Source organism: Cherax quadricarinatus, chromosome 57, assembly GCF_038502225.1.
Source record: "Cherax quadricarinatus isolate ZL_2023a chromosome 57, ASM3850222v1, whole genome shotgun sequence".
In the NCBI taxonomy this organism is placed as follows: Eukaryota; Metazoa; Arthropoda; class Malacostraca; order Decapoda; family Parastacidae; genus Cherax; species Cherax quadricarinatus.
The window spans coordinates 4,569,759-4,586,472 of record NC_091348.1 but is presented as its reverse complement, the minus strand read 5'-3'; the positions used below and the strand labels follow the sequence as shown (position 1 = coordinate 4,586,472).

Genomic DNA, 16,714 nt, shown 5'->3' with positions numbered 1-16,714 from the left:
CGCAATCTGTATGGCTAAGTTCTACATCATTTAACTTATAAGTACTAGGGTTATGGGCACTCCCAAGCTTCAGAACCTTGCATTTATCTACATTGAACTGCATCTGCCACTTTTCTGACCAAGAATAGAGTTTGTTTAAATCCTCCTGAAGTTCCATAACATCTACGTTTGAATCAATTATCCTACCTATCTTTGTGTCATCGGCGAATTTGCTCATATCACTAGTAATTCCCTCATCAAGATCATTGATATATATTATAAACAACAACGGGCCCAAGACTGATCCCTGTGGAACGCCACTTGTTACAGATCCCCACTCGGATTTAACCCCATTTATGGACACTCTCTGCTTCCTGTCAGTGAGCCATGATTTGATCCACGAGAGCACCCTTCCCCCAATGCCATGAGCTGCCACTTTCTTTAACACTCTATGGTGCGGAACTCTATCAAAAGTAAATAATATCAAATTCTTTATCGTGGTCAACAGCCTCAAAAGCTTTACTGAAGAAAGTTAATAAATTAGTTAGACAAGACCAGCCTCTTGTGAATCCATGCTGAGTATCATTAATCAAGCTATGCTTATCGAGATGGTTTCTTATAATCTCAGCTATAATTGACTAGTAATTTGCCTACAATTGAGGTCAGGCTTATTGGGCGGTAATTTGATGGTAACGACTTGTCCCCTGTTTTAAAAATAGGAATTACATTAGCCATCTTCCACATATCAGACACTACACCTGTTTGAAGAGATAAATTAAAAATATTAGTTAATGGTTCACAGACTTCCATTTTGCATTCCTTAAGAACCCTTGAAAAAACCTCATCAGGACCCGGCGACTTATTTTGCTTCAGTCTGTCTATCTGCTTCACAACCATTTCACTAGTGACTGTGATGTTACATAATTTATCTTCTTCTAGCCCACTATAAAAATTAATTACTGGAATATTGTTAGTGTCTTCCTGTGTAAAAACTGAGAGAAAATAATTATTAAAAATCGAGCACATTTCATTCTCTTTGTCAGTAAGGTGTCCATAGTTATTTTTAAGGGGACCTATCTTATCTCTAACTTTTGTTCTATAGACCTGGAAAAAACTTTTTGGGTTAGTTTTAGAATCCCTAGCAACTTTAATTTCATAGTCCCTTTTAGCTTTTCTTATCCCCTTTTTAATGTCCCTCTTAATGTCATTATACTGATTCATAAGATGACCCTCACCTCTTTTGATACGCCTATAAATTCCTTTCTTATGCCCTAGTAGATATTTGAGCCTATTATTCATCCATTTTGGGTCATTTCTATTTGATCTAATTTCTTTATATGGGATAAACGTTCTTTGAGCAGCATGTATAGTGTTCAGAAAACTGTCATATTGATAGCTCACTTCGTTACCCCAGTCAACAGATGATAAGTGTTCTCTAAGCCCATCGTAATCTGCTAAGCGAAAATCTGGGACTGTTACTGAGTTATCGCTACTATCGTACTTCCATTCAATGCTAAATGTAATTGATTTGTGGTCGCTAGCACCAAGTTCCTCTGAAATTTCTAAATTATTAACAAGGGATTCATTGTTTGCCATAACTAAGTCAAGCAGGTTATTTCCCCTTGAAGGTTCTGTCACAAACTGCTTCAAAAAACAATCCTGAACTACTGCTAAGAAGTCGTATGATTCTAAATTCCCAGTCAAGAAATTCCAATCAATATGACTAAAGTTAAAGTCTCCTAGAATTACTACATTATCGTGCCTTGTGGCCTTAACAATTTCCTCCAATAGTAGTCTCCCTTGGTCCCTATCTAAGTTTGGGGGACGGTATATCACTCCTAAAATCAGTTTTTCATGCCCCTCTGAGAATTCTATCCAAACAAACTCTGTATGCGTTACTTCAGACTTAATACCCGTTTTTATGCAACAGTTCAAGCGATCTCGGACATACAATGCCACCCCACCCCCCTTCCCGATACTTCTATCTACTTGGAAAAATTTAAAACCCTGAATATGACATTCCACAGGCAGGTCCCGACTTTTTTAATTAAACCACGTCTCAGTTAAGGCAAATACATCAATGTTACCTGCACTAGCAACTAATCTCAACTCGTCCATCTTATTCCTAGCACTACGGCAATTAGCATAATAAACATTGAAAGACTCCTTTCTCTTTACCCTTCCTGCTCATTTCTGTTTTTCTACTAAACCTATTACTGTCCTTATCACCCAAAGTCCCTGGCTTTTCAATATCTACCTCGTTCTGCTTATTACTAGTTCCCCTAGAACTCGTAATATTACTACACTGGGACTTCACTGTTTTCCTGCCAAAACCCATACCACTAACTATTCCTAGTTTAAAGTCCTAACTGCTCCCTCCACTGCAGTTGCCAGTGCTACCACTCCAGACCTAGATAAGTGAACACCATCCCAGGCATACATGTCATTTCTGCCATAGAAGAGGTCCCAGTTGTCAATGAATGTTACCGCATTTTCCTTACAGTATTTGTCCAGCCAGCAATTGACACCAATTGCCCTGGACAACCATTCATTTCCAACTCCTCTCCTTGGCAAAATACTACATATGACAGGGTTCCCACCCTTACTCCTAATTATTTCTATTGCTGACCTATACCTGCTAATCAGGTCTTCACTCCTACGTCTGCCAACATCGTTGCCTCCAGCACTGAGACAGATAATAGGATTGCTCCCATTACCTCTCATGATGTCATCCAGACGGCTAACAATATCCTCCATCCCAGCCCCAGGAAAGCAAACTCTCTGTCTCCTACTCCTGTCCTTCAAGCAGAACGCCCTATCCATATACCTAACTTGGCTATCCCCAACAACAACAATATTCTTACCTTCCTTGGTGTCGTTCGTCGTGATGTTCCCAGTAGTCGACTCACATTCGTCGGGTAGCACTGAGAAAGTATTAGACGTTTCCACAACAGTTTCCACGGCAGTCTCTTTCTTCTTCATCGTTTCTACCTTTCCATTCGTCTTCTTGATCGTCAACTTCGTTCCCTGCTGTCCAGCCACTGACCAGTTTCCCTTCTTGACCTGAGGACTCAAAACAGGAGGACTACTACGAATCTTCTTGTTTTCCTCGGTCAGTTGCCGAATCTCCATCTTCGCCAACTTCAATTCTTCCTTAAGCTGTTGGTAAAGTTGCTCGATGGAGGGCATCTTGCTTCAATTCGTAGAGAGCGCACAAACAGGTCTTCACAGAGCTAAGTACATGTCAACACTGTGCAAAAGCCAACCCAATCAGGAGCTACTGTGGTGACGTGTACTTAGCTCAGTTGTGACGTTTACTTATCTCTGTGAAGACCTGTTTGTGTGCTCTCTGTGAATCTGTACCAGGATGTCCTCTCTTAAGCAACTTTACCAGCAGCTGAGAGAAGAGCTCAGAGTTGCTAAGATGGAGATACGGCGATTAACGGAGGAGAACAAGAGGATTCGTAGTAATCCTTCTGTTGTGAGTCCCCAGGTTAAGAGGGGAGCTTGGTCAGTGGCCGGGCAACATGGAACCAAGCTGAAGATCAAGAAAACGGTTGGAGAGGCAGAAACAACGAGAACCCAGAAGACTACCTTGGAAACTTCCAACTCATTCTCGGTGCTACCTGACGAATGTGAGTGTTCTACTGGGAATGCCATAACGAGCACCAAAGAAGCATTGGCAGACGTGAGTAAGACATCCCTAGAAACCCCAACGAAGACCATCGAGAACATCTTGACGAATTCTACAAGTGGTGTAATGCTACCTGGCGAATGAGAGTCGACTACTCGGAGCATCACGACGGACGACGCCAAGGAAGGTAAAAACATTGTTGTTGTTGGGGATAGCCAGGTTAGGTACATGGATAGGGCATTCTGGTTGAAGGATAGGAGTAGGAGGCAGAGAGTGTGTTGTCCTGGGGCTGGGATGAAGGATATTGTTAGCCGTCTGGATGACATCATGAGAGGTAATGGGAGCAATCCTATTATGTCTCAGTGCTGGAGGCAACGATGTTGGCAGACGTAGGAGTGAGGACCTGATTAGCAGGTATAGGACAGCAATAGAGATAATTAGGAGGAAGGGTGGGAAACCTGTAATATGTGCCATTTTGCCAAGGAGAGGAGTTGGAAATGAATGGTTGTCCAGAGCAATTGGTGTCAATTGCTGGCTGGACAAATACTGTAAGGAAAATGCGGTAACATTCATTGACAACTGGGACCTCTTCTATGGCAGAAATGACATGTATGCCAGGGATGGGGTTCACTTATCTAGGTCTGGGGTGGGAGCACTGGCAACTGCAGTGGAGGGAGCTGTTAGGACTTTAAACTAGGAATAGTTAGTGGTATGGGTTTTGGCAGGAAAACAGTGAAGTCCTAGTGTAGTAATATTATGAGTTCTAGGGGAACTAGTAATAAGCAGAACGAGGTAGATATTGAAAAGCCAGTGACATTGGGTGATAAGGACAGTAATAGGTTTAGTAGAAAAACAGAAATGAGCAGGAAGGGTTAAGAGAAAGGAGATTCTTTCAATGTTTATTATGCTAATAGCCGGCGGGAAAACTGTGAAGTCGCAGGGTAGTAACATGAGTACTAGGAGAACTAGTAATAGGCAAAATGAGGTGGATATTGGAAAGCCAGTGGCACTAATTGACAAGGACAGTAATAGGTTTAGTGGAATAACAGAAATGAGCAGGAAGGGTAAAGAGAGAGGAGGGTCATTAAATATTTATTACACAAATAGTCGCAGTGCTAGGAATAAGATGGACGAGTTGAGACTAGTTGCTAGTGCAGGTAACATAGATGTATTTGCCATTACTGAGACGTGGTTTAATTCAAAAAGTCGGGACATGCCTGCAGAATGTCACATTCAGGGTTTTAAATTGTTCCAAGTAGATAGAAGTATCGGGAAGGGGGGTGGGGTGGCATTGTATGTCCGAGATCGCTTGAACTGTTGCATAAAAACGGGTATTAAGTCTGAAGTAACACATACAGAGTCTGTTTGGATAGAATTTTCAGAGGGGCATGAAAAATTAATTTTAGGTGTGATATACCATCCCCCAAATTTAGATAGGGACCAAGGGAGACTACTATGGGAGGAAATTGTTAGGGCCACAAGGCACGATAATGTAGTAATTCTAGGAGACTTTAACTTTAGTCATATTGATTGGAATTTCTTGACTGGGAATTTAGAATCATACGATTTCTTAGAAGTAGTTCAGGATTGTTTTTTGAAGCAGTTTGTGACAGAACCTACAAGGGGAAATAACCTGCTTGACTTAGTTCTGGCAAACAATGAATCCCTTGTTAATAATTTAGAAGTTTCAGAGGAACTGGGTGCTAGCGACCACAAATCAATTACATTTAGAATTGAATGGAAGTATGATAGTAGGGATAACTCAGTAACAGTCCCAGATTTTCGCTTAGCAGATTACGATGGGCTTAGAGAACACTTATCATCTGTTGACTGGGGTAACGAAGAGAGCTATCAATATGACAGTTTTCTGAACACAATACATGCTGCTCAAAGAACGTTTATCCCTTATAAGGAAATTAGATCAAATAGAAATGACCCAAAATGGATGAATAATAGGCTGAAATATCTACTAGGGCATAAGAAAGGAATTTATAGGCGTATCAAAAGAGGCGAGGGTCATCTTATGAATCAGTATATTGACATTAAGAGGGACATTAAAAAGGGGATAAGAAAAGCTAAAAGGGACTATGAAATTAAAGTTGCTAGGGATTCTAAAACTAACCCAAAAAGTTTTTTCCAGGTATATAGAACAAAAGTCAGAGATAAGATAGGTCCCCTTAAAAATAACTATGGGCATCTTACTGACAATGAGAATGAAATGTGCTCGATTTTAAATAATTATTTTCTCTCGGTTTTTACACAGGAAGACACTAATAATATTCCGGTAATTAATTTTTATAGTGGATCAGAAGAAGATAAATTATGTAACATCACAGTCACTATGGAACAATGCTCTTCTCCAGACTGAGGGACTGACCACCTCAAAACTTTAAGGGTGATGGACTGATTACATCGTCTTCAAGTATCTTCTGCTTCTATCAACTTTTCTGTACTCGACTTTAGAAGCCTACTGTGTAGGCGAAACGTTTCGAAATAAAGATACCTAACTGTTGCATTTGTGTCTTACCTAACAACCAATCACAGTAGGAGTCCCACAAGGAAGCGTCCTCTTTCTCATCTACATCAATGATCTACCGAATGCATCACAGCTACTCAAACCCATATTATTTGCAGATGACATATGTCTTTTCCCACCCAAACACGGTCATACTAAGAGTAAGACACTTGTGCAACATCTGGGTATCTTTATTGTAGACGCTTCGCCATCCAGTGGCTTTATCAATACAAATTCTAGGACATAACTTGAAGACAGTAGAACTATGTACAGAAGATGAGGTAATCAGTCCCTCAACCTAGGAGTAGGTGCAAACAGCACCATAGTCGTGGAGATTCTGAAGCAGAAGAAAGAATCCTGGCGCTTATATAGTAACGTCAGGTGAAGCAGACGAGGGCAAATTCACTGGTAGGAGGGATTCCCCAGTGGAAGTAGGTCCTTCCCAAAGAGATGGGTTAGTTGTAGTGGTAGTTGTCGTAGACGTGAAGGTTATGTACATGTCCTCAGAATTAAGATTCCATGATGTTGCAGTGTCTGACAAGTTGTGTACGAATGGTATATAATACCGACAAGATGAGAGTAAGACACTTGTGCAACATCTGGGTATCTTTATTGTAGACGTTTCGCCATCCAGTGGCTTTATCAATACAAATTCTAGGACATAACTTGAAGACAGTAGAACTATGTACAGAAGATGAGGTAATCAGTCCCTCAACCTAGTCCCTCATCTTGTCGGTATTATATACCATTCGTACACAACGGTCATACTAGCAAACACAGTCAATGCTGAATTGCAGAAAATATCTGCCTGGATGATGACTAATAAACTTACCCTGAATACTGATAAAACCCATTTCATTCAGTTTGGAAACAAAGCTGCAAATGATCCGATTAACATAAGAACATAAGAAAGGAGGAACACTGCAGCAGGCCTGTTGGCCCATACTAGGCAGGTCCTTTACAATTCATCCCACTAACAAACATTTGACCAACAATAATGAAAGAAACATATGTGCAAGTCCCACTCAAATCCAACTCCTCTCACTCATGTACTTATAAGAACATAAGAACATAAGAACATAAGAACATAAGAAAGGAGGAACACTGCAGGCCTGTTGGCCCATACTAGGCAGGTCCTTTACAATTCATCCCACTAACAAACATTTGACCAACCCAATTTTCAATGCTACCCAAGAAATAAGCTCTGATGTGCAAGTCCCACTCAAATCCAACCCCTCCCACTCATGTACTTATCCAACCTAAATTTGAAACTACCCAAAGTCCTAGCCTCAATAACCCAACTAGGTAGACTGTTCCACTCATCAACTACCCTATTTCCAAACCAATACTTTCCTATGTCCTTTCTAAATCTAAACTTATCTAATTTAAATCCATTACTGCGGGTTCTCTCTTGGAGAGATATCCTCAAGACCTTGTTAATATCCCCTTTATTAATACCTATCTTCCACTTATACACTTCGATCAGGTCTCCCCTCATTCTTCGTCTAACAAGTGAATGTAACTTAAGAGTCTTCAATCTTTCTTCATAAGGAAGATTTCTAATGCTATGTATTAATTTAGTCATCCTACGCTGAATGTTTTCCAACGAATTTATGTCCATTCTGTAATATGGAGACCAGAACTGAGCTGCATAATCTAGGTGAGGCCTTACTAATGATGTATAAAGCTGCAGTATGACCTCTGGACTTCTGTTGCTTACACTTCTTGATATAAATCCCAGTAATCTATTTGCCTTATTACGTACGCTTAGGCATTGCTGTCTTGATTTAAGGTTGCTGCTTACCATAATCCCCAAGTCCTTTTCGCAATCTGTATGGTTAAGTTCTACATTATTTAACTTATAAGTGCTAGGGTTATGGACACTCCCGAGCTTCAGAACCTTGCATTTATCTACATTGAACTGCATCTGCCACTTTTCTGACCAAGAGTAGAGTTTGTCTAAATCCTCCTGAAGTTCCCTAACATCTACGTTTGAGTCAATTATCCTACCTATCTTCGTGTCATCGGCGAATTTGCTCATATCACTAGTAATTCCTTCATCAAGATCATTGATATATATTATAAACAACAACGGGCCCAAGACTGATCCCTGTGGAACGCCACTTGTTACTGATCCCCACTCGGATTTAACCCCATTTATGGACACTCTTTGCTTCCTGTCTGTGAGCCATGATTCGATCCACGAGAGCACCCTTCCCCCAATGCCATGAGCTGCTACTTTCTTCAACAGTCTTTGGTGAGGAACTCTATCAAATGCCTTACTAAAATCTAAGTAAATAATATCAAATTCTTTATCGTGGTCAACAGCCTCAAAAGCTTTACTGAAGAAAGTTAATAAATTAGTTAGACAGGACCGGCCTCTTGTGAATCCATGCTGAGTGTCTTTAATCAAGCTATGCTTATCGAGATGGCTTCTTATAATCTCAGCTATAATTGACTCTAGTAATTTGCCTACAATTGAGGTCAGGCTTATTGGGCGGTAATTTGACGGTAACGATTTGTCCCCTGTTTTAAAAATAGGAATTACATTAGCCATCTTCCACATATCAGACACTGAACCTGTTTGAAGAGATAAATTAAAAATATTAGTTAATGGTTCACAGACTTCCAATTTGCATTCCTTAAGAACCCTTGAAAAAACCTCATCAGGACCCGGTGACTTATTTTGCTTCAGTCGGTCTATCTGCTTCACAACCATTTCACTAGTGACTGTGATGTTACATAATTTATCTTCTTCTGATCCACTATAAAAATTAATTACCGGAATATTATTAGTGTCTTCCTGTGTAAAAACCGAGAGAAAATAATTATTTAAAATCGAGCACATTTCATTCTCTTTGTCAGTAAGATGCCCATAGTTATTTTTAAGGGGACCTATCTTATCTCTGACTTTTGTTCTATATACCTGGAAAAAACTTTTTGGGTTAGTTTTAGAATCCCTAGCAACTTTAATTTCATAGTCCCTTTTAGCTTTTCTTATCCCCTTTTTAATGTCCCTCTTAATGTCAATATACTGATTCATAAGATGACCCTCGCCTCTTTTGATACGCCTATAAATTCCTTTCTTATGCCCTAGTAGATATTTCAGCCTATTATTCATCCATTTTGGGTCATTTCTATTTGATCTAATTTCCTTATAAGGGATAAACGTTCTTTGAGCAGCATGTATTGTGTTCAGAAAACTGTCATATTGATAGCTCTCTTCGTTACCCCAGTCAACAGATGATAAGTGTTCTCTAAGCCCATCGTAATCTGCTAAGCGAAAATCTGGGACTGTTACTGAGTTATCCCTACTATCATACTTCCATTCAATTCTAAATGTAATTGATTTGTGGTCGCTAGCACCCAGTTCCTCTGAAACTTCTAAATTATTAACAAGGGATTCATTGTTTGCCAGAACTAAGTCAAGCAGGTTATTTCCCCTTGTAGGTTCTGTCACAAACTGCTTCAAAAAACAATCCTGAACTACTTCTAAGAAATCGTATGATTCTAAATTCCCAGTCAAGAAATTCCAATCAATATGACTAAAGTTAAAGTCTCCTAGAATTACTACATTATCGTGCCTTGTGGCCCTAACAATTTCCTCCCATAGTAGTCTCCCTTGGTCCCTATCTAAATTTGGGGGACGGTATATCACACCTAAAATTAATTTTTCATGCCCCTCTGAAAATTCTATCCAAACAGACTCTGTATGTGTTACTTCAGACTTAATACCCGTTTTTATGCAACAGTTCAAGCGATCTCGGACATACAATGCCACCCCACCCCCCTTCCCGATACTTCTATCTACTTGGAACAATTTAAAACCCTGAATGTGACATTCTGCAGGCATGTCCCGACTTTTTGAGTTAAACCACGTCTCAGTAATGGCAAATACATCTATGTTACCTGCACTAGCAACTAGTCTCAACTCGTCCATCTTATTCCTAGCACTGCGACTATTTGTGTAATATATACTTAAGGACCCTCCACTCTCTTTACCCTTCCTGCTCCTTTCTGTTATTCCACTAAACTTATTACTGTCCTTGTCAATTAGTGCCACTGGCTTTCCAATATCCACCTCATTTTGCCTATTACTAGTTCTCCTAGTACTCATGTTACTACCCTGCGACTTCACAGTTTTCCTGCCAAAACCCATACCACTAACTATTCCTAGTTTAAAGACCTAACAGCTCCCTCCACTGCGTTGGCCAGTGCTCCCACCCCACACCTAGATAAGTGAACCCCATCCCTGGCATACATGTCATTTCTGCCATAGAAAAGGTCCCAGTTGTCAATGAATGTTACCGCATTTTCCTTACAGTACTTGTCCAGCCAGCAATTGACACCAATTGCTCTGGACAACCATTCATTTCCAACTCCTCTCCTTGGCAAAATGCCACATATGACAGGTTTCCCACCCTTCCTCCTAATTATCTCTATTGCTGACCTATACCTGCTAATCAGGTCCTCACTCCTACGTCTGCCAACATCGTTGCCTCCAGCACTGAGACAGATAATAGGATTGCTCCCATTACCTCTCATGATGTCATCCAGACGGCTAACAATATCCTTCATCCCAGCCCCAGGAAAACACACTCTCTGCCTCCTACTCCTATCCTTCAAACAGAATGCCCTATCCATGTACCTAATCTGGCTATCCCCAACAACAACAATGTTTTTACCCTCCTTGGCGTCGTCCGTCGTGATGCTCCGAGTAGTCGACTCACATTCGCCAGGTAGCATTACACCACTTGTAGAATTCGTCAAGACGTTCTCGATGGTCTTCGTTGGGGTTTCTAGGGATGTCTTACTCACGTCTGCCAATGCTTCTTTGGTGCTCGTTGTGGCATTCCCAGCAGAACACTCACATTCGTCAGGTAGCACCGAGAATGAGTTGGAAGTTTCCACGGTAGTCTTCTGGTTTCTCGTTGTTTCCGCCTCTCCAACCGTTTTCTTGATCTTCAGCTTGGTTCCATGTTGCCCGGCCACTGACCAAGCTCCCCTCTTAACCTGGGGACTCACAACAGGAGGATTACTACGAATCCTCTTGTTCTCCTCCGTTAATCGCCGTATCTCCAGTTTAGCAACTCTGAGTTCTTCTCTCAGCTGCTGGTAAAGCTGCTCAAGAGAGGGCATCCTGGTTCAGATTCACAGAGAGCACACAAACAGGTCTTCACAGAGCTAAGTACACGTCACCACTGACTAAGTACACGTCACCACTGAGCTAAGTACACGTCACCACTGAGCTAAGTACACGTCACCACTGAGCTAAGTACACGTCACCACTGAGCTAAGTACACGTCACCACTGAGCTAAGTACACGTCCAACCTAAATTTGAAACTACCCAAAGTCCTAGCCTCAATAACCCAACTAGGTAGACTGTTCCACTCATCAACTACCCTATTTCCAAACCAATACTTTCCTATGTCCTTTCTAAATCTAAACTTATCTAATTTAAATCCATTACTGCGGGTTCTCTCTTGGAGAGATATCCTCAAGACCTTGTTAATATCCCCTTTATTAATACCTATCTTCCACTTATACACTTCGATCAGGTCTCCCCTCATTCTTCGTCTAACAAGTGAATGTAACTTAAGAGTCTTCAATCTTTCTTCATAAGGAAGATTTCTAATGCTATGTATTAATTTAGTCATCCTACGCTGAATGTTTTCTAACGAATTTATGTCCATTCTGTAATATGGAGACCAGAATTGAGCTGCATAATCTAGGTGAGGCCTTACTAATGATGTATAAAGCTGCAGTATGACCTCTGGACTTCTGTTGCTTACACTTCTTGATATAAATCCCAGTAATCTATTTGCCTTATTACGTACGCTTAGGCATTGCTGTCTTGGTTTAAGGTTGCTGCTTACCATAACCCCCAAGTCCTTTTCGCAATGGATCATCAGTCACAAGACTCACAGAGGGAAAATTCCTAGGTATCCACCTTGACAGTAGCCTTAAGTTCCGGACACACATACAACAAATCAAGAAAATCTCCAAGACTGTAGACATACTATCAAAGATAAGGTACTACGTTCCACAATCAGCTCTCCTGGCACTGCACCATACACTCATATACTCTTATCTTACATATGGAATTTGTGCATGGGGATCAACAACATCCAATCACCTAAAACCCCTCATAACCCAGCAAAAGGCAGCAGTAAGAATGATAACGAATTCCCACTCCCGTCAGCATACTCCACCAATTTTCAAGTCTGAATCTGCTCACCATTAAGAACATCCATATTTATTCATGTGCCTACTACATACACAGAACAATACACGCAAATATAAACCCCCCACTCAAACTTCTCACCAACTTAAACAGAACACATGACCACAACACAAGACACAGATCTCTTTTTGGTATACCTCGTGTCCATATCACACTGTGTAAAAACTCTATGCACATATAGGGCCCCAAAATATGGAATTCATTACCAGAAGATATTAAAGTAACCCAGTCTGAAAATCAGTTTAAGACTCTTCTCAAAAGCCACTTAATCACCCTATCTGGAGAGTTTATCTGGAGAGAGTTCCGGGGGTCAACGCCCCCGCGGCCAGGTCTGTGACCAGGCCTCCTTAGGTCAGTGTCCCAGGATGCGACCCACACCAGTCGACTAACACCCAGGTACCCATTTTACTGATGGGGAACATAGACAACAGGTGGAAAGAAATACGTCCAATGTTTCTACTCTGGCTGGGAATCGAACCCAGGCCCTCACCGTGTGAAGCGAGAGCGTTAACCACCAGGCCACCAGAGCCCCCTACACACAGTACACACTCACCTATGTACTCCCACATCATAACTTCAACAATCACTTTGAACCTTTCATCCATTGTTGACAGGAATATGATTGAACCATTGTTCTCACAAAAAGCATTTTAGACTATATGAATATATCCTTTGTCTTGTACAAATTTAATTCACTTATAATTAATAATCTACTGTTCAACTATGAAATAATTACTATCCTACTGTGTTGTTAGGTAAGACACATATGCAACAGTTAGGTATCTTTATTTCGAAACGTTTCGCCTACACAGTAGGCTTCTTCAGTCGAGTACAGAAAAGTTGATAGAAGCAGAAGAGACTTGAAGACGATGTAATCAGTCCATCACCCTTAAAGTTTTGAGGTGGTCAGTCCCTCAGTCTGGAGAAGAGCATTGTTCCGTAGTCTGAAACAATATGGAGTTGAAGTGACAGGATGGAGCCTTACATAGCGCCAGGAGGTGAGACGTAGGTGAGACCTCCCAAAGTGACCTACGTCTCACCTCCTGACGCTATATAAGGCTCCATCCTGTCACTTCAACTCCATATTGTTTCAGACTACGGAACAATGCTCTTCTCGAGACTGAGGGACTGACCACCTCAAAACTTTAAGGGTGATGGACTGATTACATCGTCTTCAAGTCTCTTCTGCTTCTATCAACTTTTCTGTACTCGACTGAAGAAGCCTACTGTGTAGGCGAAACGTTTCGAAATAAAGATACCTAACTGTTGCATATGTGTCTTACCTAACAATCTGTCGGTATTTTATACCATTTTAATGTTCAAACTATCCTACTGTACAACTATGATATACTCCTTAGTGTTAAGTAGTCTGTTAGTCAATAATGTTAAGTTGGCCCATAATGCCTAGGCATAATAGAGGCTCTCTTTGTATTGCAACCCACTATTGTAAATATAAAATCTCAATGTACTGTTTGCAAAGACATAAAATAAATAAATAAATAAATAAATAAATAAGGATAGGCTTCAATCCTTTACTGGAACGGCTTTACTGGAGAGACTTTACTGGAGCAAGTTTACTGGAGCAACTCTTTACTGGAGCAAGTTTACTAGAGCAAATTTACTGGAGCGACTTTACTGGAGCGAGTTTATTGGAGCAACTTTATTGGAGCAACTTTACGGGACCAAGTTTACTGGAGCAAGGTTACTGGAGTGACTTTACTGAAGCCTGGTCACAGACCGGGCCGCAGGGACGCTAATCCCCGTAAACCCTCTCCAGGTATACTCCAGGTAAGCAACTTTACTGAAGCGACTGTCATGATGAATTTTGTATCGTGCGCAAATGATGACATGACAGATTTGTGTTCTTTGTGAGGTGAGAGGATAAGAGACATGACTGGAGCGAGGACACTCACCGCCTTGCGGAACCTACTCCGGTATTAGACTCAAACAGGATTCTCTTGGCTGCCTCATGCGAGTTATGACCTCACGGTCGTAATCACCCCCATGGTAGTAGTTATCACCCCCTTGGTCGTAGTTATCACTCAATGGTAATCACCCCATGGTCGCAGATGTCGTCCCATGGTCATAGTTGTCGCCCCATGGTTGTAGTTATTACTCTACGGTCGTAGTTGTCGCCGCATGGTTGTAGTTTATCACCCTGTGGTCGTAGTTGTCGCCCCATGGTCGCTGTTTTCACCCCACGGTCGTAGTTATCACCCCATGGTCGCAGTTATCAACTCAAGGTCATAGTTATCAACCTATGGTCGAAGTCTCCCCATGGTCGTAGTTTATTACCCCCATGGTCGTAGCTGTCTTGATAAGTTCCGTGATCGTGTGATGCTTGACATGGTGTAAGTTGGTGTGTAGACGTTGAAATACTACACTGACAAGCTCGGTGTACACGTGGTGTACAGCTTGATGTACACGTGGTGCAGAGCTTGGTGTACGTAGTGTACAGCTTGGTGTACTTCCAGTGAGAGTCTTCCTGTTGTAAGTGGTGTTGACCTGAGTCTGGAAGGTCATTACTTACACCTTAGCTTCTTAACTCGCTCCATCCTCTTCTCACTTACCAACCTTCATCTACTCCTGCTTCCTCTTCCTTCCTCTACCATACTACTGTTCCTCGTCCTTTCTCTCCTCTCCTGATAAATTAGACATATGTGCAACACTTGGGTATCTTTTATGAGGAAACGTTTCGCCACACAGTGGTTTCATCAGTCCATACAAAGGAGAATTGTGAAGAACAGGAGGAGTTTGAGGTAATCAGTCCCTCAGTCTCGACACTGTCAGATTTAGTTATATTAGACAACAGTTGTATTAATGTAGACAAATGGTTCAGAGAACCGACAAGTTGATAAATTAGACACATGAGCAACACTTCGCGCATGTGCTGTATTCTCTTCAAGATTGATGGACTGATTACATCGCCTCCAAGTTGAGGGACTAATTATCTCAAACTCCTGATCTTCACCATTCTTCTTTGTATAGGACAGTTATATTACGCCTGAAACCTTCCTGAACTCCATGGGACATCCTTGAAAACGCTCTGTCTTGAGTTCTCCCGGTAAGCAAACTGTCTAAAGAAAGTTGGGTGAAAGGACACAAGTGCAAGTAAATGTTACATTATATCGTGGCAACACTTCGCTCTCTCCAGGAACTTTGTCAAGCCGTTACCATTTTCGGCTTGGCAAAACTGGAGAGCGAAACGTTACAAGAAAATGTTGCATTAGTTACACTTGTGTCCTTATACTTAACTTACCGTTGGTAATTCTCCCAACATTATTACTATCCTAAGAAAAACATACGAATCTTTAAAGGTTAGAGAACGTGTGCAAAATAACGTCAGCCTTTTTTTGTGCGCGCTTAGACCTTCTGATGTTTACCTTGACTGGGTATTAAGTAAAAACCTGTAACCGATATCGAGAGTTGATGTGACCTCGCAGGCCGGTCGGGGGCCAGACCTGCGAGGTCATAACAAAGTGACTATTAAACCAGGCTGTTGGTACTGGCGACCTACTGGCCTGCATTACCAGCACAGACTGTTGTTTCATTTGACGCACTGTGGAGGCAGTGATCTAATGTCCGTTTTATAATACGATGGATCCGTGGATCCTGAAAGTGGACCAATGCTTAATCTAGACAGAAACCAAAAACTATCCATTATCTTAAAAGCTTTCCAAGAGTTAGGTAAAAATAACACATGTGCAACTAATGCCACATTTTTGAGGCAACGTTTCGCTCTCCAGAAGCTTTGTCAACTCGTTACTATGTTCGGCTTGACAAAGCTCCAGGAGAGCGAAACGTTGCCACAATAAAAATGTCGCATTAGTTGCACATGTGCCATTTTACCCAACATATTCTTGATAATTCACCCAACATTACTACACTTCCCAGGCTGAGACAGCTGCACTTAACTTGGCCACAGATGATGTAAGATAATCAACTCAAGTTGTATTTTCTGATTCAATGTCAGCAGCAGTGATTAGCTTAAACTGCAGAATTATCACTTACTACACAGTAAACAACACCGGAAGAAAGTGAAAAATGTGTGGACAATAGCGAGATACCAACCACAGGTCAGATGCAGATAGGTAGTGTGTGTGTGTGTGTGTGTGTGTGTGTGTGTGTGTGTGTGTGTGTAGGCAGTGTGTGTGTGTGTAGGCAGTATGTGTGTATGTAGGCAATGTGTGGTTGTAGGCAGTGTGTGTGTGTGTGTGTGTGTGTGTGTGTGTGTGTGTGTGTGTGTGTGTGTGTAGGCAGGGGTATAGATGTAGGCAGTGTGTGGATATGGATGTAGGTAATATGTGGATGTGTTAAGAGGCAGTGATTGGATGTGAGTTG

General features: G+C 41.4%; 1 protein-coding gene across 1 annotated transcript in view; it reads left to right on the top strand.

The window, feature by feature from the left end:
* Positions 1-16,714, top strand: part of LOC128693519 (patched domain-containing protein 3-like) — a 518,850-nt gene that overhangs the window by 13,766 nt on the left and 488,370 nt on the right. The gene's annotated exons all lie outside the window — the stretch shown is intronic.